The sequence below is a fragment of the Pseudophryne corroboree genome, unplaced genomic scaffold (genome assembly GCF_028390025.1).
Source record: "Pseudophryne corroboree isolate aPseCor3 unplaced genomic scaffold, aPseCor3.hap2 scaffold_368, whole genome shotgun sequence".
In the NCBI taxonomy this organism is placed as follows: domain Eukaryota; kingdom Metazoa; phylum Chordata; class Amphibia; order Anura; family Myobatrachidae; genus Pseudophryne; species Pseudophryne corroboree.
In genome coordinates, this window is record NW_026970020.1 from 168,957 (window position 1) to 195,488 (window position 26,532).

Consider the following 26,532-nt stretch of genomic DNA (forward strand, 5'->3'; position numbering starts at 1 on the left):
CAGCCCCTGAAGCATTCAAGCTGATTTCTTGCAGCAGCTGGGCACTGTAACAGCTCCAGAGCTGCTCTGTAAGGCAAGTAAAAGGGTGTGGGCCCTGCAGCACTACCTGTAGTTCGCATTGTGCGTTGGAAGGCACAAAGTAAGCAGATGGGAGAAGTCAGGATAGTGCGCAAGGGCATAGAAGGGAGCGGCTCAAGAAAAGAGAAGTGGAAACAGACAGCAAACTAGGCTGAAGAGAGACCTGAGACAAAGAGATCTGAATTATATGAGAGCCGACCATGGGAAACACAAATTATGCAGTTAAGTTTCCCACATTTGGGGAAATCAAAGAAGCAGCACACCCAGAGTGCAATGGGTGAGCCTTGCCCTGGGAGAAGCACCTACATGATCATAGTATCTCACCTGGCAGGTAAGTAGGAGTTGGGCTAGAGCTGGGGAGGGTCGCTGCTCGGGCACCCCCCTGTCAAGTGAAGGAGATCCAACTGAGGCAGCACAAGGGAACTCTCGAAAGAAGAACAAGGCTAGAGGAAGATCTGAGACAAAGAAATCTGACTTTTACCAGAGCTGACCAGAGGAAAGCACAAACACAGTCCCCCACTACCACAAATAATGCAGTCGAGTTTCCCACATTTGGGGAAATCACAGGGGTCATCATACCCAGAATGCAATGAATGAACCTCACCCTGGGAGAACAATCTTCATGACCATGATATCTCCTATGCAAAATAAGTATGATTTGGGATAGGGCTGGGGAGGGCCGCTGCTCAGGCACATCTCTGTCAAGTAAAGGCGATTCAACTGAGGCAGCACAAGGGAACTCTCATCTGGGGACAACAACTGCAGGGAGAACACATATTTTCAGATGAACATGGGAGGGCAGAAGGCTGCCTAATACTGAAGCACCCCCAAACAACAAACCAAATGCAACAACTAGTGCAAGCATTCCTGGGGGAAGGCCTGCAGCAGATGGATTTGCATATGGTGATGTCATCCAAGCAGTGGGTCAAAGTTGGCTTCAACCCTCGTCTGCATATGAAAAGAAAAAAGGGATGTGCAGGGCATGGCGGCCTTTTGCGGCGCTTGGATGACTTCTAATTCGCATTAAACACCTCCACCCTCCTTCGGTGTGGGGCTCATGTTGGCTATGCCCCAGCACCTGAAGCATTCAAGCTGATTTCTTGCAGCAGCTGGGCACTGTAACAGCTCCAGAGCTGCTCTGTAAGGCAAGTAAAAGGGTGTGGGCCCTGCAGCACTACCTGTAGTTCGCATTGTGCGTTGGAAGGCACAAAGTAAGCAGACGGGAGAAGTCAGGATAGTGCGCAAGGGCATAGAAGGGAACGGCTCAAGAAAAAAGAAGTGGAAACAGACAGCAAACTAGGCTGGAGAGAGACCTGAGACAAAGAGATCTGAATTATACGAGAGCCGACCAGAGAAAACACAAATTATGCAGTCAAGTGTCCCACATTTGGGGAAATCGCAGGAGCAGCACACCCAGAGTGCAATGGGTGAGCCTTGCCCTGGGAGAAGCACCTTCCTGATCATAGTATCTCACCTGGCAGGTAAGTAGGAGTTGGGCTAGAGCTGGGGAGGGTCGCTGCTCGGGCACCCCCCTGTCAAGTGAAGGAGATCCAACTGAGGCAGCACAAGGGAACTCTCGAAAGAAGAACAAGGCTAGAGGAAGATCTGAGACAAAGAAATCTGACTTTTACCAGAGCTGACCAGAGGAAAGCACAAACACAGTCCCCCACTACCACAAATAATGCAGTCGAGTTTCCCACATTTGGGGAAATCACAGGGGTCAGCATACCCAGAATGCAATGAATGAACCTCACCCTGGGAGAACAATCTTCATGACCATGGTATCTCCTATGCAAAATAAGTATGATTTGGGATAGGGCTGGGGAGGGCCGCTGCTCAGGCATATATCTGTCAAGTAAAGGAGATTCAACTGAGGCAGCACAAGGGAACTCTCATCTGGGGACAACAACTGCAGGGAGAACACATATTTTCAAATGAACATGGGAGGGCAGAAGGCTGCCTAATACTGAAGCACCCCCAAACAACAAACCAAATGCAACAACTAGTACAAGCATTCCTGGGGGAAGGTCTGCAGAAGACGGATTTGCATACAGTGATGTCATCCAAGCAGTGGGCCAAAGTTGGCTGGAACCCTCATCTGCATATGAAAAGAGAAAAGGGGTATGCAGGGCATGGCGGCCTTTTGCGGCGCTTGGATGACCCTTAGTTCGCATTAAACACCCCCACCCTCCTTCGGTGTGGGGCTCATGTTGGCAATGCCCCAGCCCCTGAAGCATTCCTGCTGATTTCTTGCAGCAGCTGGGCACTGTAACAGCTCCAGAGCTGCTCTGTAAGGCAACTAAAAGGGTGTGGGCCCTGCAGCACTACCTGTAGTTCGCATTGTGCGTTGGAAGGCACAAAGTAAGCAGACGGGAGAAGTCAGGATAGTGCGCAAGGGCATAGAAGGGAGCAGCTCAAGAAAAGAGAAGTGGAAACAGACAGCAAACTAGGCTGGAGAGAGACCTGAGACAAAGAGATCTGAATTATACGAGAGCCGACCAGAGGAAACACAAATTATGCAATCAAGTGTCCCACATTTGGGGAAATCGCAGGAGCAGCACACCCAGAGTGCAATGGGTGAGCCTTGCCCTGGGAGAAGCACCTTCCTGATCATAGTATCTCACCTGGCAGGTAAGTAGGAGTTGGGCTAGAGCTGGGGAGGGTCGCTGCTCGGGCACCCCCCTGTCAAGTGAAGGAGATCCAACTGAGGCAGCACAAGGGAACTCTCGAAAGAAGAACAAGGCTAGAGGAAGATCTGAGACAAAGAAATCTGACTTTTACCAGAGCTGACCAGAGGAAAGCACAAACACAGTCCCCCACTACCACAAATAATGCAGTCGAGTTTCCCACATTTGGGGAAATCACAGGGGTCAGCATACCCAGAATGCAATGAATGAACCTCACCCTGGGAGAACAATCTTCATGACCATGGTATCTCCTATGCAAAATAAGTATGATTTGGGATAGGGCTGGGGAGGGCCGCTGCTCAGGCACATCTCTGTCAAGTAAAGGAGATTCAACTGAGGCAGCACAAGGGAACTCTCATCTGGGGACAACAACTGCAGGGAGAACACATATTTTCAGATGAACATGGGAGGGCAGAAGGCTGCCTAATACTGAAGCACCCCCAAACAACAAACCAAATGCAACAACTAGTGCAAGCATTCCTGGGGGAAGGCCTGCAGCAGATGGATTTGCATATGGTGATGTCATCCAAGCAGTGGGTCAAAGTTGGCTTCAACCCTCGTCTGCATATGAAAAGAGAAAAGGGGCGTGCAGGGCATGGCGGCCTTTTGCGGCGCTTGGATGACCCCTAGTTCGCATTAAACACCTCCACCCTCCTTCGGTGTGGGGCTCATGTTGGCTATGCCCCAGCCCCTGAAGCATTCAAGCTGATTTCTTGCAGCAGCTGGGCACTGTAACAGCTCCAGAGCTGCTCTGTAAGGCAAGTAAAAGAGTGTGGGCCCTGCAGCACTACCTGTAGTTCGCATTGTGCGTAGGAAGGCACAAAGTAAGCAGACGGGAGAAGTCAGGATAGTGCGCAAGGGCATAGAAGGGAGCGGCTCAAGAAAAGAGAAGTGGAAACAGACAGCAAACTAGGCTGGAGAGAGACCTGAGACAAAGAGATCTGAATTATACGAGAGCCGACCAGAGGAAACACAAATTATGCAGTCAAGTGTCCCACATTTGGGGAAATCGCAGGAGCAGCACACCCAGAGTGCAATGGGTGAGCCTTGCCCTGGGAGAAGCACCTTCCTGATCATAGTATCTCACCTGGCAGGTAAGTAGGAGTTGGGCTAGAGCTGGGGAGGGTCGCTGCTCGGGCACCCCCCTGTCAAGTGAAGGAGATCCAACTGAAGCAGCACAAGGGAACTCTCGAAAGAAGAACAAGGCTAGAGGAAGATCTGAGACAAAGAAATCTGACTTTTACCAGAGCTGACCAGAGGAAAGCACAAACACAGTCCCCCACTACCACAAATAATGCAGTCGAGTTTCCCACATTTGGGGAAATCACAGGGGTCAGCATACCCAGAATGCAATGAATGAACCTCACCCTGGGAGAACAATCTTCATGACCATGGTATCTCCTATGCAAAATAAGTATGATTTGAGATAGGGCTGGGGAGGGCCGCTGCTCAGGCACATCTCTGTCAAGTAAAGGAGATTCAACTGAGGCAGCACAAGGGAACTCTCATCTGGGGACAACAACTGCAGGGAGAACACATATTTTCAGATGAACATGGGAGGGCAGAAGGCTGCCTAATACTGAAGCACCCCCAAACAACAAACCAAATGCAACAACTAGTGCAAGCATTCCTGGGGGAAGGCCTGCAGCAGATTGATTTGCATATGGTAATGCCATCCAAGCAGTGGGTCAAAGTTGGCTTCAACCCTCGTCTGCATATGAAAAGAGAAAAGGGGCGTGCAGGGCATGGCAGCCTTTTGCGGCGCTTGGATGACCCCTAGTTCGCATTAAACACCTTCACCCTCCTTCGGTGTGGGGCTCATGTTGGCTATGCCCCAGCCCCTGAAGCATTCAAGCTGATTTCTTGCAGCAGCTGGGCACTGTAACAGCCCCAGAGCTGCTCTGTAAGGCAAGTAAAAGGGTGTGGGCCCTGCAGTACTACCTGTAGTTTGCATTGTGCAATGGAAAGCACAAAGTAAGCAGACGGGAGAAGTCAGGATAGTGCGCTAGGGCATAGAAGGGAGCGGCTCAAGAAAAGAGAAGTGGAAACAGACAGCAAACTAGGCTGGAGAGAGACCTGAGACAAAGAGATCTGAATTATACGAGAGCCGACCAGGGGAAAATCAAATTATGCAGTCAAGTTTCCCACATTTGGGGAAATCGCAGGAGCAGCACACCCAGAGTGCAATGGGTGAGCCTTGCCCTGGGAGAAGCACCTTCATGATCATAGTATCTCACCTGGCAGGTAAGTAGGAGTTGGGCTAGAGCTGGGGAGGGTTGCTGCTCGGGTACCCCCCTGTCAAGTGAAGGAGATCCAACTGAGGCAGCGCAAGGGAACTCTAGAAAAAAGAACAAGGCTAGAGGAAGATCTGAGACAAAGAAATCTGACTTTTACCAGAGCTGACCAGAGGAAAGCACAAACACAGTCCCCCACTACCACAAATAATGCAGTCGAGTTTCCCACATTTGTGGAAATCATAGGGGTCAGCATACCCAGAATGCAATGAATGAACCTCACCCTGGGAGAACAATCTTCATGACCATGGTATCTCCTATGCAAAATAAGTATGATTTGGGATAGAGCTGGGGAGGGCCACTGCTCAGGCACATCTCTGTCAAGTAAAGGAGATTCAACTGAGGCAGCACAAGGGAACTCTCATCTGGGGACAACAACTGCAGGGAGAACACATATTTTCAGATGAACATGGGAGGGCAGAAGGCTGCCTAATACTGAAGCACCCCCAAACAACAAACCAAATGCAACAACTAGTGCAAGCATTCTTGGGGGAAGGCCTGCAGCAGATGGATTTGCATATGGTGATGTCATCCAAGCAGTGGGTCAAAGTTGGCTTCAACCCTCGTCTGCATATGAAAAGAGAAAAGGGGCGTGCAGGGCATGGCGGCCTTTTGCGGCGCTTGGATGACCCCTAGTTCGCATTAAACACCTCCACCCTCCTTCGGTGTGGGGCTCATGTTGGCTATGCCCCAGCCCCTTAAGCATTCAAGCTGATTTCTTGCAGCAGCTGGGCACTGTAACAGCTCCAGAGCTGCTCTGTAAGGCAAGTAAAAGGGTCTCTGTGGCGCAATCAGTTAGTATGTACGGCTATTAACCAAAAGGTTGGTGGTTCAATCCCACCCAGGGACCTAATTGACCTTGTTATCAGATTTTGGTGATCTTAAAGTAGACAAGTCAAAATTTCAAACCCCCTGTTATGGTGTAGGGTACCTGGCCTTCTCTGATGTAATCAGAGTTAGATTTGATTCAGTAATTTTATAAAAACATCTAGGAAGCACAATTTAGCAGTGGGTTGCAGAGAAAAAGAAATATGCTGGCAAAAAAATCAAATTGCGTGATTAAACAGCTCTTCATTTTCTGGCTTTATTTTTATGCTAACAAATTTGTTCTCTGAAAAGTGTCCACAAAGCCAAGTCTCTGATTAACACCTTTGTAGGGATGGTTTTTCACCTATTACTAAATTAAACTTGCTTCATTGGAAAGGCAGCAAGATGCATCCTCATTTCAATGTCTACTGAAATAATACAGGTTGACACCAGGAAACATTAACGCCACTGCATCCTTGCTGCTTTCTCATGTGGAAGTCTGTTTAATGTGAAAACAAGGTGATATCTAATTAGCACACAGGTAAGAAATTACGAAAATCTTTATTTAAGGGTGAAGATGTTTCTCACAAAATTGTTGCCCCAATGCATCATTGAAATTCAAGCTGGAAAGATGATTTTAATATATCACTTGTACATTTTGTATTGCTCTTCTGGTGACAATGTAGTTTTTTTTGTCAATTACCATTTTAATAATAGGGTAAAGAAAATTAAGTGGATTTTTGAAAGAAAACTATACTGTCAATATACTATTAAAACAAATTAAAATGGTAAAAGTTATTGTACTTTAAGTAAAAATAAAAGAGCAAAAATATCAATCCCAGTTTTGATTACTTAAATTAACAAAAAAAAATGCATATAGCAAAGGATAGTTTCAATCTGCCTACCTCTGGGTTATGGGTCCAGCATTCTTCCATTGCAGTACTCTGCTGCACATGTAAGTGCAAGAGATCCTGAAGCACTCACTCATCATGGGAAAGTACCAATGTGTTTATTCATTGGTTGATGGAAGAAACATCTTACAAAAACTCTCCAGATTATTGATTTTTTAATGTTTTTCTAGGAAACGTTCTAGATGTATGCTTATTAGCCTTTGTCAGTATGTACTGTTTGCAAAGTGTCTCTGTGGCGCAATTGGTTAGTGTGTTCGGTTTTTAACCAAAAGGTTGGTGGTTCAATCCCACCCAGGGATGTAATTGACCTTGTGATCAGATTTTGGAGATATTTAATTAGACAAGTCAAAATTTCAAACCTCCTCTTATGGTGTAGGGTACCTGGCCTTCTCTGATGTAATCAGAGTTAGATTTGATTCAGTGATTTTATAAAAACCAGCTAGGAAGCACAATTTAGCAGTGGGTTGCAGAGAAAAAAAATATGCTGGCAGAAAAATCCAATTGAGTGATTAAACAGCTCTTCATTTTCTGGCTTTATTTTTATGCTAACAAATTTGTTCTCTGAAAAGTGTCCACAAATCCAAGTCTCTGATTAACACCTTTGTAAGGATGGTTTTTCACCTATTACTAAATTAAACTTGCTTCATTGGAAAGGCAGCAAGATGCATCCTCATTTCAATGTCTACTGAAATAATACAGGTTGACACCAGGAAACATTAACGCCACTGCATCCTTGCTGCTTTCTCATGTGGAAGTCTGTTTAATGTGAAAACAAGGTGATATCTAATTAGCACACAGGTAAGGAATTAAGAAAATCTTTATTTAAGGGTGAAGATGTTTCTCACAAAATTGTTGACCCAATGCATCATTGAAATTCAAGCTGGAAAGATGAATTTAATATATCACTTGTACATTTTGTATTGCTCTTCTGGTGACAATGTAGTTTGTTTTTGTCAATTACCATTTTAATAATAGGGTAAAGAAAATGAAGTGGATTTTTGAAAGAAAACAATACTGTCAATATACTATTAAAACAAATTAAAATGGTAAAAGTTATTGTACTTTAAGTAAAAATAAAAGAGCAAAAATATCAATCCCAGTTTTGATTACTTAAATTAACAAAAAAAAATGCATATAGCAAAGGATAGTTTCAATCTGCCTACCTCTGGGTTATGGGCCCAGCATGCTTCCATTGCAGTACTCTGCTGCACATGTAAGTGCAAGAGATCCTGAAGCACTCACTCATCATGGGAAAGTACCAATGTGTTTCTTCGTTGGTTGATGGAAGAAACATCTTACAAAAACTCTCCAGATTATTGACTTTTTAAAGTTTTTCTAGGAAACGTTTTAGATGAATGCTTATTAGCCTTTGTCAGTATGTACTTTTTGCAAAGTGTCTCTGTGGCGCAATCGGTTAGTGTGTTTGGCTATTAACCAAAAGGTTGGTGGTTCAATCCCACCCAGGGACGTAATTAACCTTGTGATCAGATTTTGGTGATATTTATGTAGACAAGTCAAAATTTCAAACCTCCTCTTATGGTGTAGGGTACATGGCCTTCTCTGATGTAATCAGAGTTAGATTTGATTCAGTGATTTTATAAAAAACAGCTAGGAAGCACAATTTAGCAGTGGGTTGCAGAGAAAAAAAATATGCTGGCAGAAAAATCCAATCGAGTGATTAAACAGCTCTTCATTTTCTGGCTTTATTTTTATGCTAACAAATTTGTTCTCTGAAAAGTGTCCACAAAGCCAAGTCTCTGATTAACACCTTTGTAAGGATGGTTTTTCACCTATTACTAAATTAAACTTGCTTCATTGGAAAGGCAGCAAGATGCATCCTCATTTCAATGTCTACTGAAATAATACAAGTTGACACCAGGAAACATTAACGCCACTGCATCCTTGCTGCTTTCTCATGTGGAAGTCTGTTTAATGTGAAAACAAGGTGATATCAAATTAGCACACAGGTAAGGAATTAAGAAAATCTTTATTTAAGGGTGAAGATGTTTCTCACAAAATTGTTGACCCAATGCATCATTGAAATTCAAGCTGGAAAGATGATTTTAATATATCACTTGTACATTTTGTATTGCTCTTCTGGTGACAATGTAGTTTGTTTTTGTCAATTACCATTTTAATAATAGGGTAAAGAAAATGAAGTGGATTTTTGAAAGAAAACAATACTGTCAATATACTATTAAAACAAATTAAAATGGTACAAGTTATTGTACTTTAAGTAAAAATAAAAGAGACTAAAATTTCAATCCCAGTTTTGGATTACTTTAATTAACAAAAAAAAATGCATATAGCAGAGGATAGTTTCAATCTGCCTACCTCTGGGTTATGGGCCCAGCATGCTTCCATTGCAGTACTCTGCTGCACATGTAAGTTCAAGAGATCCTGAAGCACTCACTCATCATGGGAAAGTACCAATGTGTTTCTTCGTTGGTTGATGGAAGAAACATCTTACAAAAACTCTCCAGATTATTGACTTTTTAAAGTTTTTCTAGGAAACGTTTTAGATGAATGCTTATTAGCCTTTGTCAGTATGGACTTTTGCAAAGTGTCTCTGTGGCGCAATCAGTTAGTATGTACGGCTATTAACCAAAAGGTTGGTGGTTCAATCCCACCCAGGGACCTAATTGACCTTGTTATCAGATTTTGGTGATCTTTAAGTAGACAAGTCAAAATTTCAAACCCCCTGTTATGGTGTAGGGTACCTGGCCTTCTCTGATGTAATCAGAGTTAGATTTGATTCAGTGATTTTATAAAAACAGCTAGGAAGCACAATTTAGCAGTGGGTTGCAGAGAAAAAAAATATGCTGGCAGAAAAATCCAATTGAGTGATTAAACAGCTCTTTATTTTCTGGCTTTATTTTTATGCTAACAAATTTGTTCTCTGAAAAGTGTCCACAAAGCCAAGTCTCTGATTAACACCTTTGTAAGGATGGTTTTTCACCTATTACTAAATTAAACTTGCTTCATTGGAAAGGCAGCAAGATGCATCCTCATTTCAATGTCTACTGAAATAATACAGGTTGACACCAGGAAACATTAACGCCACTGCATCCTTGCTGCTTTCTCATGTGGAAGTCTGTTTAATGTGAAAACAAGGTGATATCTAATTAGCACACAGGTAAGGAATTAAGAAAATCTTTATTTAAGGGTGAAGATGTTTCTCACAAAATCGTTGCCCCAATGCATCATTGAAATTCAAGCTGGAAAGATGATTTTAATATATCACTTGTACATTTTGTATTGCTCTTCTGGTGACAATGTAGTTTGTTTTTGTCAATTACCATTTTAATAATAGGGTAAAGAAAATTAAGTGGATTTTTGAAAGAAAACAATACTGTCAATATACTATTAAAACAAATCAAAATGGTAAAAGTTATTGTACTTTAAGTAAAAATAAAAGAGCCAAAATATCAATCCCAGTTTTGGATTACTTTAATTAACAAACAAAAAAATGCATATAGCAGAGGATAGTTTCAATCTGCCTACCTCTGGGTTATGGGCCCAGCATGCTTCCATTGCTGTACTCTGTTGCACATGTAAGTGCAAGAGATCCTGAAGCACTCACTCATCATGGGAAAGTACCAATGTGTTTCTTTGTTGGTTGATAGAAGAAACATCTTACAAAAACTCTCCAGATTATTGACATTTTAAAGTTTTTCTAGGAAACGTTTTAGATGAATGCTTATTAGCCTTTGTCAGTATGAACTTTTGCAAAGTGTCTCTGTGGCGCAATCAGTTAGTGTGTACGACTATTAACCAAAAGGTTGGTGGTTCAATCCCACCCAGGGACCTAATTGACCTTGTTATCAGATTTTGGTGATCTTTAAGTAGACAAGTTAAATTTCATACCCCCTGTTATGGTGTAGGGTACCTGGCCTTCTCTGATGTAATCAGAGTTAGATTTGATTCAGTGATTTTATAAAAACATCTAGGAAGCACAATTTAGCAGTGGGTTGCAGAGAAAAAAAATATGCTGGCAGAAAAATCCAATTGAGTGATTAAACAGCTCTTTATTTTCTGGCTTTATTTTTATGCTAACAAATTTGTTCTCTGAAAAGTGTCCACAAAGCCAAGTCTCTGATTAACACCTTTGTAAGGATGGTTTTTCACCTATTACTAAATTAAACTTGCTTCATTGGAAAGGCAGCAAGATGCATCCTCATTTCAATGTCTACTGAAATAATACAGGTTGACACCAGGAAACATTAACGCCACTGCATCCTTGCTGCTTTCTCATGTGGAAGTCTGTTTAATATGAAAACAAGGTGATATCTAATTAGCACACAGGTAAGGAATTAAGAAAATCTTTATTTAAGGGTGAAGATGTTTCTCACAAAATCGTTGCCCCAATGCATCATTGAAATTCAAGCTGGAAAGATGATTTTAATATATCACTTGTACATTTTGTATTGCTCTTCTGGTGACAATGTAGTTTGTTTTTGTCAATTACCATTTTAATAATAGGGTAAAGAAAATGAAGTGGATTTTTGAAAGAAAACAATACTGTCAATATACTATTAAAACAAATTAAAATGGTAAAAGTTATTGTACTTTAAGTAAAAATAAAAGAGACAAAATATCAATCCCAGTTTTGGATTACTTTAATTAACAAAAAAAAATGCATATAGCAGAGGATAGTTTCAATCTGCCTACCTCTGGGTTATGGGCCCAGCATGCTTCCATTGCAGTACTCTGCTGCACATGTAAGTGCAAGAGATCCTGAAGCACTCACTCATCATGGGAAAGTACCAATGTGTTTCTTCGTTGGTTGATGGAAGAAACATCTTACAAAAACTCTCCAGATTATTGACTTTTTAAAGTTTTTCTAGGAAACGTTTTAGATGAATGCTTATTAGCCTTTGTCAGTATGAACTTTCGCAAAGTGTCTCTGTGGCGCAATCAGTTAGTATGTACGGCTATTAACCAAAAGGTTGGTGGTTCAATCCCACCCAGGGACCTAATTGACCTTGTTATCAGATTTTGGTGATCTTTAAGTAGACAAGTCAAATTTCATACCCCCTGTGATGGTGTAGGGTACCTGGCCTTCTCTGATGTAATCAGAGTTAGATTTGATTCAGTGATTTTATAAAAACATCTAGGAAGCACAATTTAGCAGTGGGTTGCAGAGAAAAAGAAATATGCTGGCAAAAAAATCAAATTGCGTGATTAAACAGCTCTTCATTTTCTGGCTTTATTTTTATGCTAACAAATTTGTTCTCTGAAAAGTGTCCACAAAGCCAAGTCTCTGATTAACACCTTTGTAGGGATGGTTTTTCACCTATTACTAAATTAAACTTGCTTCATTGGAAAGGCAGCAAGATGCATCCTCATTTCAATGTCTACTGAAATAATACAGGTTGACACCAGGAAACATTAACGCCACTGCATCCTTGCTGCTTTCTCATGTGGAAGTCTGTTTAATGTGAAAACAAGGTGATATCTAATTAGCACACAGGTAAGGAATTAAGAAAATCTTTATTTAAGGGTGAAGATGTTTCTCACAAAATCGTTGCCCCAATGCATCATTGAAATTCAAGCTGGAAAGATGATTTTAATATATCACTTGTACATTTTGTATTGCTCTTCTGGTGACAATGTAGTTTGATTTTGTCAATTACCATTTTAATAATAGGGTAAAGAAAATTAAGTGGATTTTTGAAAGAAAACAATACTGTCAATATACTATTAAAACAAATTAAAATGGTAAAAGTTATTGTACTTTAAGTAAAAATAAAAGAGCCAAAATATCAATCCCAGTTTTGGATTACTTTAATTAACAAACAAAAAAATGCATATAGCAGAGGATAGTTTCAATCTGCCTACCTCTTGGTTATGGGCCCAGCATGCTTCCATTGCAGTACTCTGCTGCACATGTAAGTGCAAGAGATCCTGAAGCACTCACTCATCATGGGAAAGTACCAATGTGTTTCTTCGTTGGTTGATGGAAGAAACATCTTACAAAAACTCTCCAGATTATTGACTTTTTAAAGTTTTTCTAGGAAACGTTTTAGATGAATGCTTATTAGCCTTTGTCAGTATGAACTTTTGCAAAGTGTCTCTGTGGCGCAATCAGTTAGTATGTACGGCTATTAACCAAAAGGTTGGTGGTTCAATCCCACCCAGGGACCTAATTGACCTTGTTATCAGATTTTGGTGATCTTTAAGTAGACAAGTCAAATTTCATACCCCCTGTTATGGTGTAGGGTACCTGGCCTTCTCTGATGTAATCAGAGTTAGATTTGATTCAGTGATTTTATAAAAACATCTAGGAAGCACAATTTAGCAGTGGGTTGCAGAGAAAAAGAAATATGCTGGCAAAAAAATCAAATTGCGTGATTAAACAGCTCTTCATTTTCTGGCTTTATTTTTATGCTAACAAATTTGTTCTCTGAAAAGTGTCCACAAAGCCAAGTCTCTGATTAACACCTTTGTAGGGATGGTTTTTCACCTATTACTAAATTAAACTTGCTTCATTGGAAAGGCAGCAAGATGCATCCTCATTTCAATGTCTACTGAAATAATACAGGTTGACACCAGGAAACATTAACGCCACTGCATCCTTGCTGCTTTCTCATGTGGAAGTCTGTTTAATGTGAAAACAAGGTGATATCTAATTAGCACACAGGTAAGGAATTAAGAAAATCTTTATTTAAGGGTGAAGATGTTTCTCACAAAATCGTTGCCCCAATGCATCATTGAAATTCAAGCTGGAAAGATGATTTTAATATATCACTTGTACATTTTGTATTGCTCTTCTGGTGACAATGTAGTTTGTTTTTGTCAATTACCATTTTAATAATAGGGTAAAGAAAATTAAGTGGATTTTTGAAAGAAAACAATACTGTCAATATACTATTAAAACAAATTAAAATGGTAAAAGTTATTGTACTTTAAGTAAAAATAAAAGAGCCAAAATATCAATCCCAGTTTTGGATTACTTTAATTAACAAAAAAAAAAAAAAAGCATACAGCAGAGGATAGTTTTCAATCTGCCTACCTCTGGGTTATGGGCCCAGCATGCTTCCATTGCAGTACTCTGCTGCACATGTAAGTGCAAGAGATCCTGAAGCACTCACTCATCATGGGAAAGTACCAATGTGTTTCTTCGTTGGTTGATGGAAGAAACATCTTACAAAAACTCTCCAGATTATTGACTTTTTAAAGTTTTTCTAGGAAACGTTTTAGATGAATGCTTATTAGCCTTTGTCAGTATGAACTTTTGCAAAGTGTCTCTGTGGCGCAATCAGTTAGTATGTACGGCTATTAACCAAAAGGTTGGTGGTTCAATCCCACCCAGGGACCTAATTGACCTTGTTATCAGATTTTGGTGATCTTTAAGTAGACAAGTCAAATTTCATACCCCCTGTTATGGTGTAGGGTACCTGGCCTTCTCTGATGTAATCAGAGTTAGATTTGATTCAGTGATTTTATAAAAACATCTAGGAAGCACAATTTAGCAGTGGGTTGCAGAGAAAAAGAAATATGCTGGCAAAAAAATCAAATTGCGTGATTAAACAGCTCTTCATTTTCTGGCTTTATTTTTATGCTAACAAATTTGTTCTCTGAAAAGTGTCCACAAAGCCAAGTCTCTGATTAACACCTTTGTAGGGATGGTTTTTCACCTATTACTAAATTAAACTTGCTTCATTGGAAAGGCAGCAAGATGCATCCTCATTTCAATGTCTACTGAAATAATACAGGTTGACACCAGGAAACATTAACGCCACTGCATCCTTGCTGCTTTCTCATGTGGAAGTCTGTTTAATGTGAAAACAAGGTGATATCTAATTAGCACACAGGTAAGGAATTAAGAAAATCTTTATTTAAGGGTGAAGATGTTTCTCACAAAATCGTTGCCCCAATGCATCATTGAAATTCAAGCTGGAAAGATGATTTTAATATATCACTTGTACATTTTGTATTGCTCTTCTGGTGACAATGTAGTTTGTTTTTGTCAATTACCATTTTAATAATAGGGTAAAGAAAATTAAGTGGATTTTTGAAAGAAAACAATACTGTCAATATACTATTAAAACAAATTAAAATGGTAAAAGTTATTGTACTTTAAGTAAAAATAAAAGAGCCAAAATATCAATCCCAGTTTTGGATTACTTTAATTAACAAAAAAAAAAAAAAGCATACAGCAGAGGATAGTTTCAATCTGCCTACCTCTGGGTTATGGGTCCAGCATGCTTCCATTGCAGTACTCTGCTGCACATGTAAGTGCAAGAGATCCTGAAGCACTCACTCATCATGGGAAAGTACCAATGTGTTTCTTCGTTGGTTGATGGAAGAAACATCTTACAAAAACTCTCCAGATTATTGACTTTTTAAAGTTTTGCTAGGAAACGTTTTAGATGAATGCTTATTAGCCTTTGTCAGTATGGACTTTTGCAAAGTGTCTCTGTGGCGCAATCAGTTAGTATGTACGGCTATTAACCAAAAGGTTGGTGGTTCAATCCCACCCAGGGACCTAATTGACCTTGTTATCAGATTTTGGTGATCTTTAAGTAGACAAGTCAAAATTTCAAACCCATTGTTATGGTGTAGGGTACTTGGCCTTCTCTGATGTAATCAGATTTAGATTTGATTCAGTGATTTTATAAAAACAGCTAGGTAGCACAATTTAGCAGTGGGTTGCAGAGAAAAAAAATATGCTGGCAGAAAAATCCAATTGAGTGATTAAACAGCTCTTTATTTTCTGGCTTTATTTTTATGCTAACAAATTTGTTCTCTGAAAAGTGTCCACAAAGCCAAGTCTCTGATTAACACCTTTGTAAGGATGGTTTTTCACCTATTACTAAATTAAACTTGCTTCATTGGAAAGGCAGCAAGATGCATCCTCATTTCAATGTCTACTGAAATAATACAGGTTGACACCAGGAAACATTAACGCCACTGCATCCTTGCTGCTTTCTCATGTGGAAGTCTGTTTAATATGAAAACAAGGTGATATCTAATTAGCACACAGGTAAGGAATTAAGAAAATCTTTATTTAAGGGTGAAGATGTTTCTCACAAAATCGTTGCCCCAATGCATCATTGAAATTCAAGCTGGAAAGATGATTTTAATATATCACTTGTACATTTTGTATTGCTCTTCTGGTGACAATGTAGTTTGTTTTTGTCAATTACCATGTTAATAATAGGGTAAAGAAAATGAAGTGGATTTTTGAAAGAAAACAATACTGTCAATATACTATTAAAACAAATTAAAATGGTAAAAGTTATTGTACTTTAAGTAAAAATAAAAGAGACAAAATATCAATCCCAGTTTTGGATTACTTTAATTAACAAAAAAAAATGCATATAGCAGAGGATAGTTTCAATCTGCCTACCTCTGGGTTATGGGCCCAGCATGCTTCCATTGCAGTACTCTGCTGCACATGTAAGTGCAAGAGATCCTGAAGACATACATAAACATGTACATACGTGTATTTGTGTATACATGTATATACATGAGTGTGTGTGCATATATATATATATATATACAGCCAGTTCCCAGGAACAAAAGTCCTCCCCCGCTTCCGCTAAGTCCACAGCATGACGCTGGGGCTCCACTGGTGGAGCCAGGTGCGGTGGGGGCCCATCTCAAGTGCTTCAGCAATCAGTGGGCTTGCTCACAGGTGGATCCCTGGATTCTACAAGTAGTGTCTCAGGGATTCAAGCTGGAATTCGAGACGTCTCCCCCTCGCCGTTTCCTAAAATCTGCCTTGCCAACATCTCCCTTGGACAGGGAGGCTGTGATAGAGGCAAATTCACAAGCTGTATTTGCAGCAGGTGATAGTCAAGGTACCCCTCCTTCAACAAGGAAGGGGTTACTATTCCACAATGTTTGTGGTACCGAAACCGGACGGTTCGGTGAGACCCATTTTAAATTTTAAATCTTTGAACACGTATATAAAACGGTTCAAGTTCAAGATGGAATCGCTCAGGGCGGTTATCTCAAGCCTGGAGGAAGGGGATTACATGGTATCACTGGACATCAAGGATGCTTACCTGCATGTCCCCATTTACTCTCCTCACCAGGAGTACCTCAGATTTGTGGTACAGGACTGTCATTACCAATTCCAGACGCTGCCGTTTGGTCTGTCCACGGCACTGAGGGTGTTTACCAAGGTAATGGCCGAGATGATGATACTCCTGCGAAAAAAGGGAGTTATAATTATCCCGTACTTGGACGATCTCCTGATAAAGGCGAGGTCCAAGGAACAGTTGTTGATCGGAGTAGCACTTGCTCGGCAGGTGCTACAACAGCACGGCTGGATCCTGAATATTCCAAAGTCGCAGCTGGTTCCTGCAACACGTCTATTGTTCCTGGGGATGGTTCTGGACACAGAACAGAAAAGGGTGTTTCTCCCGGAGGAGAAGGACAAGGAGTTGTCATCGCTAGTCAGAGACCTCCTAAGACCAAAACAGGTGTCGGTGCACCACTGCACGCGAGTCCTGGGAAAGATGGTAGCTTCTTACGAAGCAATTCCGTTCGGAAGGTTCCATGCACGGATCTTTCAGTGGGATCTGTTGGACAAGTGGTCCGGATCGCATCTTCAGATGCATCAGAGGATAACCCTGTCTGCAAGGACCAGGGTGTCTGTACTGTGGTGGCTGCAGAGTGCTCATCTTCTGGAGGGCCGCAGATTCGGCATACAGGACTGGGTCCTGGTAACCACGGACGCCAGCCTTCGAGGCTGGGGAGCAGTCACACAGGGAAGAAATTTCCAGGGACTATGGTCAAGCCAGGAAATGTCCCTACACATAAATATTCTGGAACTAAGAGCTATTTACAATGCCCTAAGTCAGGCAAGACTCCTGCTTCAAAGTCAGCCAGTACTGATTCAGTCAGACAACATCACGGCGGTCGCCCATGTAAACCGACAAGGCGGCACGAGAAGCAGGATGGCGATGGCAGAAGCCACGAAGATTCTCCGATGGGCGGAAAATCACGTGTTAGCACTGTCGGCAGTGTTTATTCCGGGAGTGGACAACTGGGAAGCAGACTTCCTCAGTAGATACGACCTCCACCCGGGAGAGTGGGGACTTCATCCAGAAGTCTTCCGGCTGATTACAAACCGATGGGAATGGCCACAGGTGGACATGATGGCGTCCCGCCTCAACAAAAAGCTAGAAAACTATTGTGCCAGGTCAAGGGACCCTCAGGCGATAGCGTTGGACGCTCTAGTGACACCGTGGGTGTACCGGTCGGTTTATGTGTTTCCTCCTCTTCCTCTCATACCAAGGGTGCTGAGGATAATAAGAAGGAGAAGAGTAAGAACTATACTCATTATTCCGGATTGGCCAAGAAGAGCTTGGTACCCAGAACTTCAAGAAATGATCTCGGAGGACCCATGGCCTCTACCGCTCAGACAAGACCTGCTGCAGCAGGGGCCTTGTCTGTTCCAAGACTTACCGTGGCTGCATTTGACGGCATGGCTGTTGAACACCGGATCCTGAAGGAAAAGGGCATTCCGGAGGAAGTCATTCCTACGCTGATCAAAGCCAGGAAGGACGTGACCGCAAAACATTATCACCACATATGGCGAAAATATGTTGCTTGGTGTGAGGACAGGAAGGCCCCAACGGAGGAATTTCAACTGGGTCGATTCCTGCACTTCCTACAGTCAGGGGTGAATATGGGCCTCAAATTGGGGTCCATTAAGGTCCAGATTTCGGCTCTGTCGATTTTCTTCCAAAAAGAACTGGCTTCCCTGCCGGAAGTTCAGACTTTTGTTAAAGGAGTGCTGCATATTCAGCCTCCTTTTGTGCCTCCAGTGGCACCTTGGGATCTCAACGTGGTGTTGGATTTCCTTAAATCACATTGGTTTGAGCCACTTAAAACCGTGGAGTTAAAATATCTCACGTCGAAAGTGGTCATGCTATTGGCCCTGGCTTCGGCCAGGCGTGTGTCAGAGTTGGCGGCTTTGTCATGTAAAAGCCCTTATGTGATTTTCCATATGGATAGGGCGGAATTAAGGACTCATCCCCAATTTCTGCCTAAGGTGGTTTCAGCGTTTCATTTGAACCAACCTATTGTGGTGCCTGCGGCTACTCGGAACTTGGAGGATTCCAAGTTGCTGGATGTAGTCAGGGCCCTGAAAATTTATGTTTCCAGAATGGCTGGAGTCAGGAAAACTGACTCGCTGTTTATCCTCTACGCACCAAACAAGATGGGTGCTCCTGCTTCAAAGCAGACTATTGCTCGCTGGATATGTAGCACAATTCAGCTTGCACATTCTGCGGCGGGACTGCCGCATTCTAGATCAGTAAAAGCCCATTCCACGAGGAAGGTGGGCTCTTCTTGGGCGGCTGCCCGAGGGGTCTCTGCTTTACAACTTTGCCGAGCTGCTACTTGGTCGGGGTCAAACACATTTGCAAGATTTTACAAGTTTGACACCCTGGCTGAGGAGGACCTGGAGTTCGCTCATTCGGTGCTGCAGAGTCATCCGCACTCTCCCTTTGATATAATCCCCATGGTCCTTACGGAGTCCCTTGAGGAGGGGTCAAGGAACCCCTAAAGCCAGGTTTCTGAGGAAATTCCCGAAAAAATGCCCTCTTGAGCCTCGGGGCATGAAGATCCTTATCCAGGACCCAAGACCTTTCCTCCGGACCATAGCCTTTCCAGTGAACCAGAAAATACAGCCGATCCCGGGACAATTTGGAATCGAGAACCTTCTCTACCAAGAACTCCTGTTGTCCCTGTACATCCACTGGAGATCTACCCTGAGAGATCTTCCGAGGAAATCTACTGGAAGAAACGTATTGTTTCAACAGGGAACAATGAAACGTATTTCCAATCCTGAGAGATCTTGGTAAACGTAACCGAAAGGCAACTGGGTTGACTCTTTTAATAATAAGAAATGGCCCAATAAATTTGGGTCCCAGTCTAGCTGAGGATTGTCGAAGCCTGATGTTGCGAGTCGACAACCACACCCTATCTCCCACCTTAAAAGTGCAAGGACGTCGGAGCCTGTCAGAAAATTTCTTCTCTCGAAAGGCCGCTTTTCTGAGAGCAAGGTGCACCTTTTTCCAAATGGCTCTGAGATGGGAGGTTAAGGTAAGCGAGGAGACTGAGGAATGATGAAAAAAAGAATTAGCTCTGGGGTGAAAACCAAAAACTGAAAAGAATGGAGACTCTTTAGTGGAGGAATGACAAGAATTATTGTAAGCAAATTCAGCCAACGGAAGAAACTCGGACCAATCATTCTGGAGTTTGGCTGAATACAAGCGCAAATATTGTTTCAATGATTGGTTAACTCGTTCGGTTTGCCCGTTGGATTGTGGGTGGTAACCGGATGTTAACGACAATTTCATCTTCAATGAGGCACAAAAACATTTCCAGAATTGTGCGATGAATTGTGGACCCCGATCAGAAACAATATCAGTAGGCAACCCATGAAGCCTGAATACATGGCGGAGAAACAAAACTGCCAACCCTTGGGCAGAAGGCAATCGGGGAAGAGCAATAAAATGAGCCATTTTACTAAAACGGTCCACTACCACCCATATGACTCGGAATCCGGCTGAAAGGGGAAGGTCAACCACAAAATCCATGGAAATATGAGACCACGGCCTGAGAGGAACATTTAAGGGCATAAGTTGCCCGATGGGCAAGGAACGGGGAACCTTATGCTCTGCACAAACCTGACATGAATAAACAAATTCCTTGACGTCTTTAGAAAGACCAGGCCACCATACTGAGCGAGAGACTAACTCCAATGTCTTAGAGACTCCTGGATGCCCTGAAACTTTGTTATCATGGAATTCCGTTAAAACAGTAACTCTCAAAAACTCAGGGACGTAAAGACGACCAGCAGGAGTAATTCTAGGAGCTTGGTGTTGAAGCTGTTTTAACTGGGTAAATAAATCTTGTGTGAGGCCCGCCCAGATGACCGAAGATGGAAGTATGGGGGTAACAGGATTGTTATTGTGAACCGGAAGAAAGCTATGTGACAGGGCATCAGCCTTAGTATTCTTGGAACCAGGCCTGAAAGTGATTATAAATTTGAAACGCGTAAAAAATAATGCCCAATGTGCCTGCCGGGCATTAAGCCGCTTAGCCGATTCAATGTATTGCAGGTTCTTATGGTCAGTCAATACCGAAATAGTATGTTTTGCTCCCTCCAGCCAATGCCTCCACTCCTCGAAAGCCCATTTTACCGCCAGAAACTCCCGATTACCAACGTCATAGTTGGATTCAGCGGAGGAGAATTTCCTGGACATAAAGGCACAAGGATGTAACTCCAGAGACTCCGGATCCTTTTGAGAAAGGATAGCCCCCACTCCAACCTCCGAGGCATCAACCTCCACCACAAAGGGCAATTCCGGATTAGGATGTCTAAGGACTGGAGCCGAGACAAAGGCTTGTTTCAAGGCCCGGAAGGACAACTCAGCTTCACGCGACCAGTTGGTAGGATCCGCTCCTTTCTTTGTCAGAGCTACAATGGGAGCAACCAGGTCAGAAAAAGAATGAATGAACCTCCTATAATAATTCGCAAACCCTAAAAAACGCTTAATAGCTTTTAAATTGGTGGGTTGCGCCCAACTAAGGATGGCCTGGAGTTTCTTTGGTTCCATGGAAAATCCCTGAGGGGAAATTATGTACCCTAAAAAAGATACTTCCGTGACATGAAACTCAAACTTCTCCAGCTTGGCATATAAATGATTCTCACATAACTTTTGAAGAACCAGACGCACCTGGGTAACATGTTGTTCCATTGATTTAGAAAAAATCAGGATGTCGTCTAAGTAAACGACCACAAATTTCCCTAGGAAGTCACGGAGCACATCGTTAATGAGGTCTTGAAAAACTGCCGGAGCATTGGACAGGCCGAACGGCATCACCAGGTATTCGTAGTGACCCGACTGAGTACTGAAGGCCGTTTTCCACTCATCTCCAGATTTAATTCGGATGAGGTTGTACGCTCCTCTAAGGTCAATTTTAGAAAAAATCACAGCAGAACGTAACTGATCAAAGAGTACAGAAATCAACGGCAAAGGATAGGTGTTTTTAACTGAGATCTTATTCAGGGCTCTAAAATCAATGCAAGGTCTAAGCGAGCCATCCTTTTTCTCCACAAAGAAGAAGCCTGCACTTAAAGGAGATTTTGATGGTCTAATAAATCCTTTCTCAAGGCTCTCCTTTACATAATCATTCATAGCCGCAGTTTCTGGCCCGGATAATGCATATAATCTTCCCTTTGGCAATGCGGCACCAGGAATTAACTCAATAGCACAATCATAAGGCCGATGGGGAGGCAGAATGTCCGCATTGCCTTTGGAGAAAACATCAGCAAACTCCTGGTATTCCACCGGAATGAGTTCTGGAATGATAGCTGCTACTCTGACTGGAAACGTGATACATTCCTTATCACAAAAAGTACCCCAATGTGAAATCTCCCCCGACCGCCAATCAATGGTGGGATTATGAAAGGCCAGCCAAGGGTGACCCAGAACAACTGGAACTGCTGGGCAATGTGTAAGAAAGAACTCGATTTTCTCGGAATGTAGAGCTCCTACTGTAAGTAGTACAGGGGGTGTACGGAGAGAAATAATCCCATTAGACAGCGGACTCCCATCTAAGCCATGCATGGTGACACACCTACCCAAAGGTAACTGAGGAATGCCTAAGGCCTTAGCCCAAGTTAAATCCATAAAGTTTCCTGCAGCTCCACTGTCGACAAAAGCCGACACCGAAGAACTGAGGCTGCCAAAGGAAACTTTAACTGGGACTAAAAGGGAGTTATTCGAGGAGATAAGCTGCAGACCTAGGTGAACCCCCTCACAATTCACCTGGTCAAAGCGTTTCCCGACTTGTTCGGACAATTACGAGCAAAATGTCCCTTACCCCCACAGTACAGACAAAGACCAGAATTTTGCCTTCTGGCTCTTTCTTCAGGAGACAGCCGGGAGAGATCCATCTGCATGGTCTCCTCTACGTCTTCAGGAATGGAATATACACACGGACTTGACCTTACAGGTGCTCCTTTTTCAGCCCTCCGCTCTCTGAGACGACGATCAATCTTAATAGAAAGCTCCATGAGTTTATCGAGAGTCTCAGGAGCGGGGTACTGAAGGAGACTGTCTTTTATAGACTCTGATAAGCCGAGGCGAAACTGACTGCGCAGGGCTGGGTCATTCCAGCCACAGTCGTTCGACCAACGGCGAAACTCTGTACAATAAACCTCTGCAGGATTTCTACCCTGTCTGAGAGCGCGCAACTGACTTTCAGCGGACGCCTCTCTATCAGGGTCATCATACAAGAGCCCTAAAGACTCAAAAAAAGCGTCAACTGACAACAATGCCGGATCCTCTGCTCTTAAACCAAATGCCCAGGTCTGAGGATCCCCCTGGAGCAAAGAAATAATAAACCCGACCCGCTGAGATTCAGTACCCGAGGAAGACGGTCTTAAACGAAAATAAAGTTTACAGGATTCTTTAAAATTAAAAAACTCTTTTCTATCACCAGAAAAACGGTCAGGCAAATGCATCTTTGGTTCAGGGACTACCCTTGGGGAAGCTCGCAAAAGATCTTCCTGCGACTTCACCCGAAGAGAAAGATCCTGAACCATCTGAGTAAGTTCTTGAATCTGGCTGACTAAGAGCTGACCAGGATTTGGCCCTAAACCTGTTGGATTCATGAGGCCGATAAACTCTCACAAAACTGAATGAGAAAAAATTAAACCCCGTTTAATTTTAAGTTTTGGTATGGCCGGTAATAATGTTATGATTCCAGCACTCTGGTCAGAGAAGATCTTATGGCAAGGACTGGAGCACTGGAACGGAATGCTGGGGAAGGGAGCAGGACAGGAAAATAGCCCCTGGCGCCCTAACTCTGTTGTCTCACCCGTGTTGTCAGAAATCCCCTGCGAGACTATGGTTTCTTGAGCCCTTGGCAGCCGCGTTTGAAGGGCGGATTATGTCTGCCCAACTTCGATGCCCCCCGGTCTTAATGAGAGACAAAGGGAAACCCGAGACAGGGTGATAACAAGAGGCCCTCTAACTAAACAACCAGGCCCGGGGCTAAGCAAACTCAAAACTATAATATGTGCGGAGAAACCGCCAGGAAAAAGGACAACCAAAATATCCACTTGTCCAATTCTCCTAACCGGCACCGCCAAGTACCAGAGAGGACTTGTGGAAGCGGAACCCTCCGCAAATGCTCCAAACACAAAATATAAAAGGTAAAGCGGCTGAGCCGCAACACACGGCAGAGCCGCAACTCACGAACACCACTGGATATAAAACGGTGATCAGTCAGGACTCCAGGGAACCAAACGACCTCTTGGGATGAGATGACAACTCCCGAATACCGGACTTCTGCGGACTGGAATGACCGGATACAGCAGGACTGGAAACAGACTCTCAGCAAACAAAGGCAGCATGCAGGAAGCTATTACCGGCGTCTGTGAGAAGCCCTGGGAGTGTATTTAACAAGGAGTCCTCCAATCAGCTGCTAAAGGCTGATTAGAATAAATGCCGTGCAGCTGCCTTGCTGCACGGCCAGAGAGCAGGTGAATATCTTAATTTCCTAAAGCCTAGCAACGGGGAACGCGGTCCGCCAGTGGCGTCCCCGTTGCTAGGGTCTGTGCGGCTCAGCGCGCCCGTCGTCTAGCGTTGCTAGGGAGCCGGTGGCTGTACGTGCACGGCGTCTCTAGTTGCTAGGCGCCGGGCCGCGCAGACCATCAAGCGGACCCCGGCGCCTAACAGTATGACTCCCAAAAACAACAACCGCGTCATTGGGACCAACTGCGATTTTGGCAAGTTTAGGAGCCAACCATGTTGTTGAAGAACTGTCAGGGAGAGTGCAATGTTTTGCACCAACTGGTCCCTGGATCTCGCCTTTATCAGGAGATCATCCAAGTACGGGATAATTGTGACTCCTTGCTTGCGAAGGAGAACCATAATTTCCGCCATCACCCTGGTGAAAATCCTCGGAGCCGTGGACAGACCAAACGGCAATGTCTGAAATTGGTAATGACAATCCTGAATTGCAAACCTTAGGTAGCTTGAGGCAGTGGATAAATGGGAACATGTAAGTAGGCATCCTTTATGTCTACCAAAACCATGAAATCTCCGTCCTCCGGACTGGAGATCACTGCCCTGAGAAATTCCATCTTGAAATTGAATTTCTTTAGGAAGAAATTGAGGGATTTCAGATTTAAGATTGGTCTGACTGAGCCGTCCGGCTTCGGGACCACGAAGAGGCTTGAATAAAAACCTTCTCCCTGCTGACTAAGGCCAATTTGAACAATCCGTGAGGGGGAACGTCTTGAAACCCCAGTTTGTACCCTTGGGACACTATTTGTAAAACCCACGAGTCCAGGTCCGAATGAATCCAGAACTGACTGAAGAGTTTTAGACGTGCCCCCACTGGTGTGGGCTCCTGCAAGAAAGCCCCAGTGTCATGCAGTGGATTTGGCAGAAGCAGAGGACAATCTCTGGTCCTGCGATCTTGAAGAGGCTACAGACCTCTTCCTTTTCCTTCCTCTACCTGCAAAGAAAGGGGAATCTTAACTTCTTGCATATCTATTGGGCCAAAATGACTGCGGTAGATAATGATGCGTCTTCATCCGTTGAGAGGGAACATAGGGCAAGAAGGTTGACTTACCATTGAAATGAGGATGCATCTTGCTGCCTTTCCAATGAAGCAAGTTTAATTTAGTAATAGGTGAAAAACCATCCTTACAAAGGTGTTAATCAGAGACTTGGATTTGTGGACACTTTTCAGAGAACAAATTTGTTAGCATAAAAATAAAGCCAGAAAATGAAGAGCTGTTTAATCACTCAATTGGATTTTTCTGCCAGCATATTTTTTTTCTCTGCAACCCACTGCTAAATTGTGCTTCCTAGCTGTTTTTATAAAATCACTGAATCAAATCTAACTCTGATTACATCAGAGAAGGCCAGGTACCCTACACCATAACAGGGGGTTTGAAATTTTGACTTGTCTACTTAAAGATCACCAAAATCTGATAACAAGGTCAATTAGGTCCCTGGGTGGGATTGAACCACCAACCTTATGGTTAATAGCCGTACATACTAACTGATTGCGCCACAGAGACACTTTGCAAAAGTCCATACTGACAAAGGCTAATAAGCATTCATCTAAAATGTTTCCTAGAAAAACTTTAAAAAGTCAATAATCTGGAGAGTTTTTGTAAGATGTTTCTTCCATCAACCAACGAAGAAACACATTGGTACTTTCCCATGATGAGTGAGTGCTTCAGGATCTCTTGCACTTACATGTGCAGCAGAGTACTGCAATGGAAGCATGCTGGGCCCATAACCCAGAGGTATGCAGATTGAAACTATCCTCTGCTATATGCATTTTTTTTTTGTTAATTAAAGTAATCCAAAACTGGGATTGATATTTTGTCTCTTTTATTTTTACTTAAAGTACAATAACTTTTACCATTTTAATTTGTTTTAATAGTATATTGACAGTATTGTTTTCTTTCAAAAATCCACTTCATTTTCTTTACCCTATTATTAAAATGGTAATTGACAAAAACAAACTACATTGTCACCAGAAGAGCAATACAAAATATACAAGTGATATATTAAAATCATCTTTCCAGCTTGAATTTCAATGATGCATTGGGGCAACGATTTTGTGAGAAACATCTTCACCCTTAAATATTTTCTTAATTCCTTACCTGTGTGCTAATTAGATATCACCTTGTTTTCACATTAAACAGACTTCCACATGAGAAAGCAGCAAGGATGCAGTGGCGTTAATGTT

At 42.8% G+C, this 26,532-nt stretch overlaps 9 non-coding genes and 2 pseudogenes across 9 annotated transcripts; 1 reads left to right on the plus strand and 10 right to left on the minus strand.

Moving 5' to 3' along the window:
• Positions 1-263: 263 nt before the first annotated feature.
• Positions 264-417, minus strand: LOC135021227 (U1 spliceosomal RNA; annotated as a pseudogene).
• A 152-nt stretch (positions 418-569) lies between these two features.
• LOC135021184 (U1 spliceosomal RNA) lies at positions 570-733 on the minus strand. The gene has a single exon (XR_010218479.1). It is a non-coding gene; the product is annotated as a U1 spliceosomal RNA (small nuclear RNA).
• Positions 734-1,404: 671 nt separating this feature from the next.
• On the minus strand, positions 1,405-1,567 carry LOC135021199 (U1 spliceosomal RNA). The gene has a single exon (XR_010218494.1). It is a non-coding gene; the product is annotated as a U1 spliceosomal RNA (small nuclear RNA).
• Positions 1,568-1,719: 152 nt separating this feature from the next.
• Positions 1,720-1,883, minus strand: LOC135021252 (U1 spliceosomal RNA). The gene has a single exon (XR_010218529.1). It is a non-coding gene; the product is annotated as a U1 spliceosomal RNA (small nuclear RNA).
• A 671-nt stretch (positions 1,884-2,554) lies between these two features.
• Positions 2,555-2,717, minus strand: LOC135021210 (U1 spliceosomal RNA). Its single transcript, XR_010218501.1, has one exon. It is a non-coding gene; the product is annotated as a U1 spliceosomal RNA (small nuclear RNA).
• Positions 2,718-2,869: 152 nt separating this feature from the next.
• LOC135021254 (U1 spliceosomal RNA) lies at positions 2,870-3,033 on the minus strand. The gene has a single exon (XR_010218530.1). It is a non-coding gene; the product is annotated as a U1 spliceosomal RNA (small nuclear RNA).
• A 671-nt stretch (positions 3,034-3,704) lies between these two features.
• On the minus strand, positions 3,705-3,867 carry LOC135021202 (U1 spliceosomal RNA). The gene has a single exon (XR_010218497.1). It is a non-coding gene; the product is annotated as a U1 spliceosomal RNA (small nuclear RNA).
• A 152-nt stretch (positions 3,868-4,019) lies between these two features.
• On the minus strand, positions 4,020-4,183 carry LOC135021255 (U1 spliceosomal RNA). Its single transcript, XR_010218531.1, has one exon. It is a non-coding gene; the product is annotated as a U1 spliceosomal RNA (small nuclear RNA).
• Positions 4,184-4,882: 699 nt separating this feature from the next.
• Positions 4,883-5,017, minus strand: LOC135021229 (U1 spliceosomal RNA; annotated as a pseudogene).
• Positions 5,018-5,169: 152 nt separating this feature from the next.
• LOC135021186 (U1 spliceosomal RNA) lies at positions 5,170-5,333 on the minus strand. Its single transcript, XR_010218481.1, has one exon. It is a non-coding gene; the product is annotated as a U1 spliceosomal RNA (small nuclear RNA).
• Positions 5,334-8,172: 2,839 nt separating this feature from the next.
• On the plus strand, positions 8,173-8,246 carry TRNAN-AUU (transfer RNA asparagine (anticodon AUU)). Its single transcript has one exon. It is a non-coding gene; the product is annotated as a tRNA-Asn (tRNA).
• Positions 8,247-26,532: the final 18,286 nt, after the last annotated feature.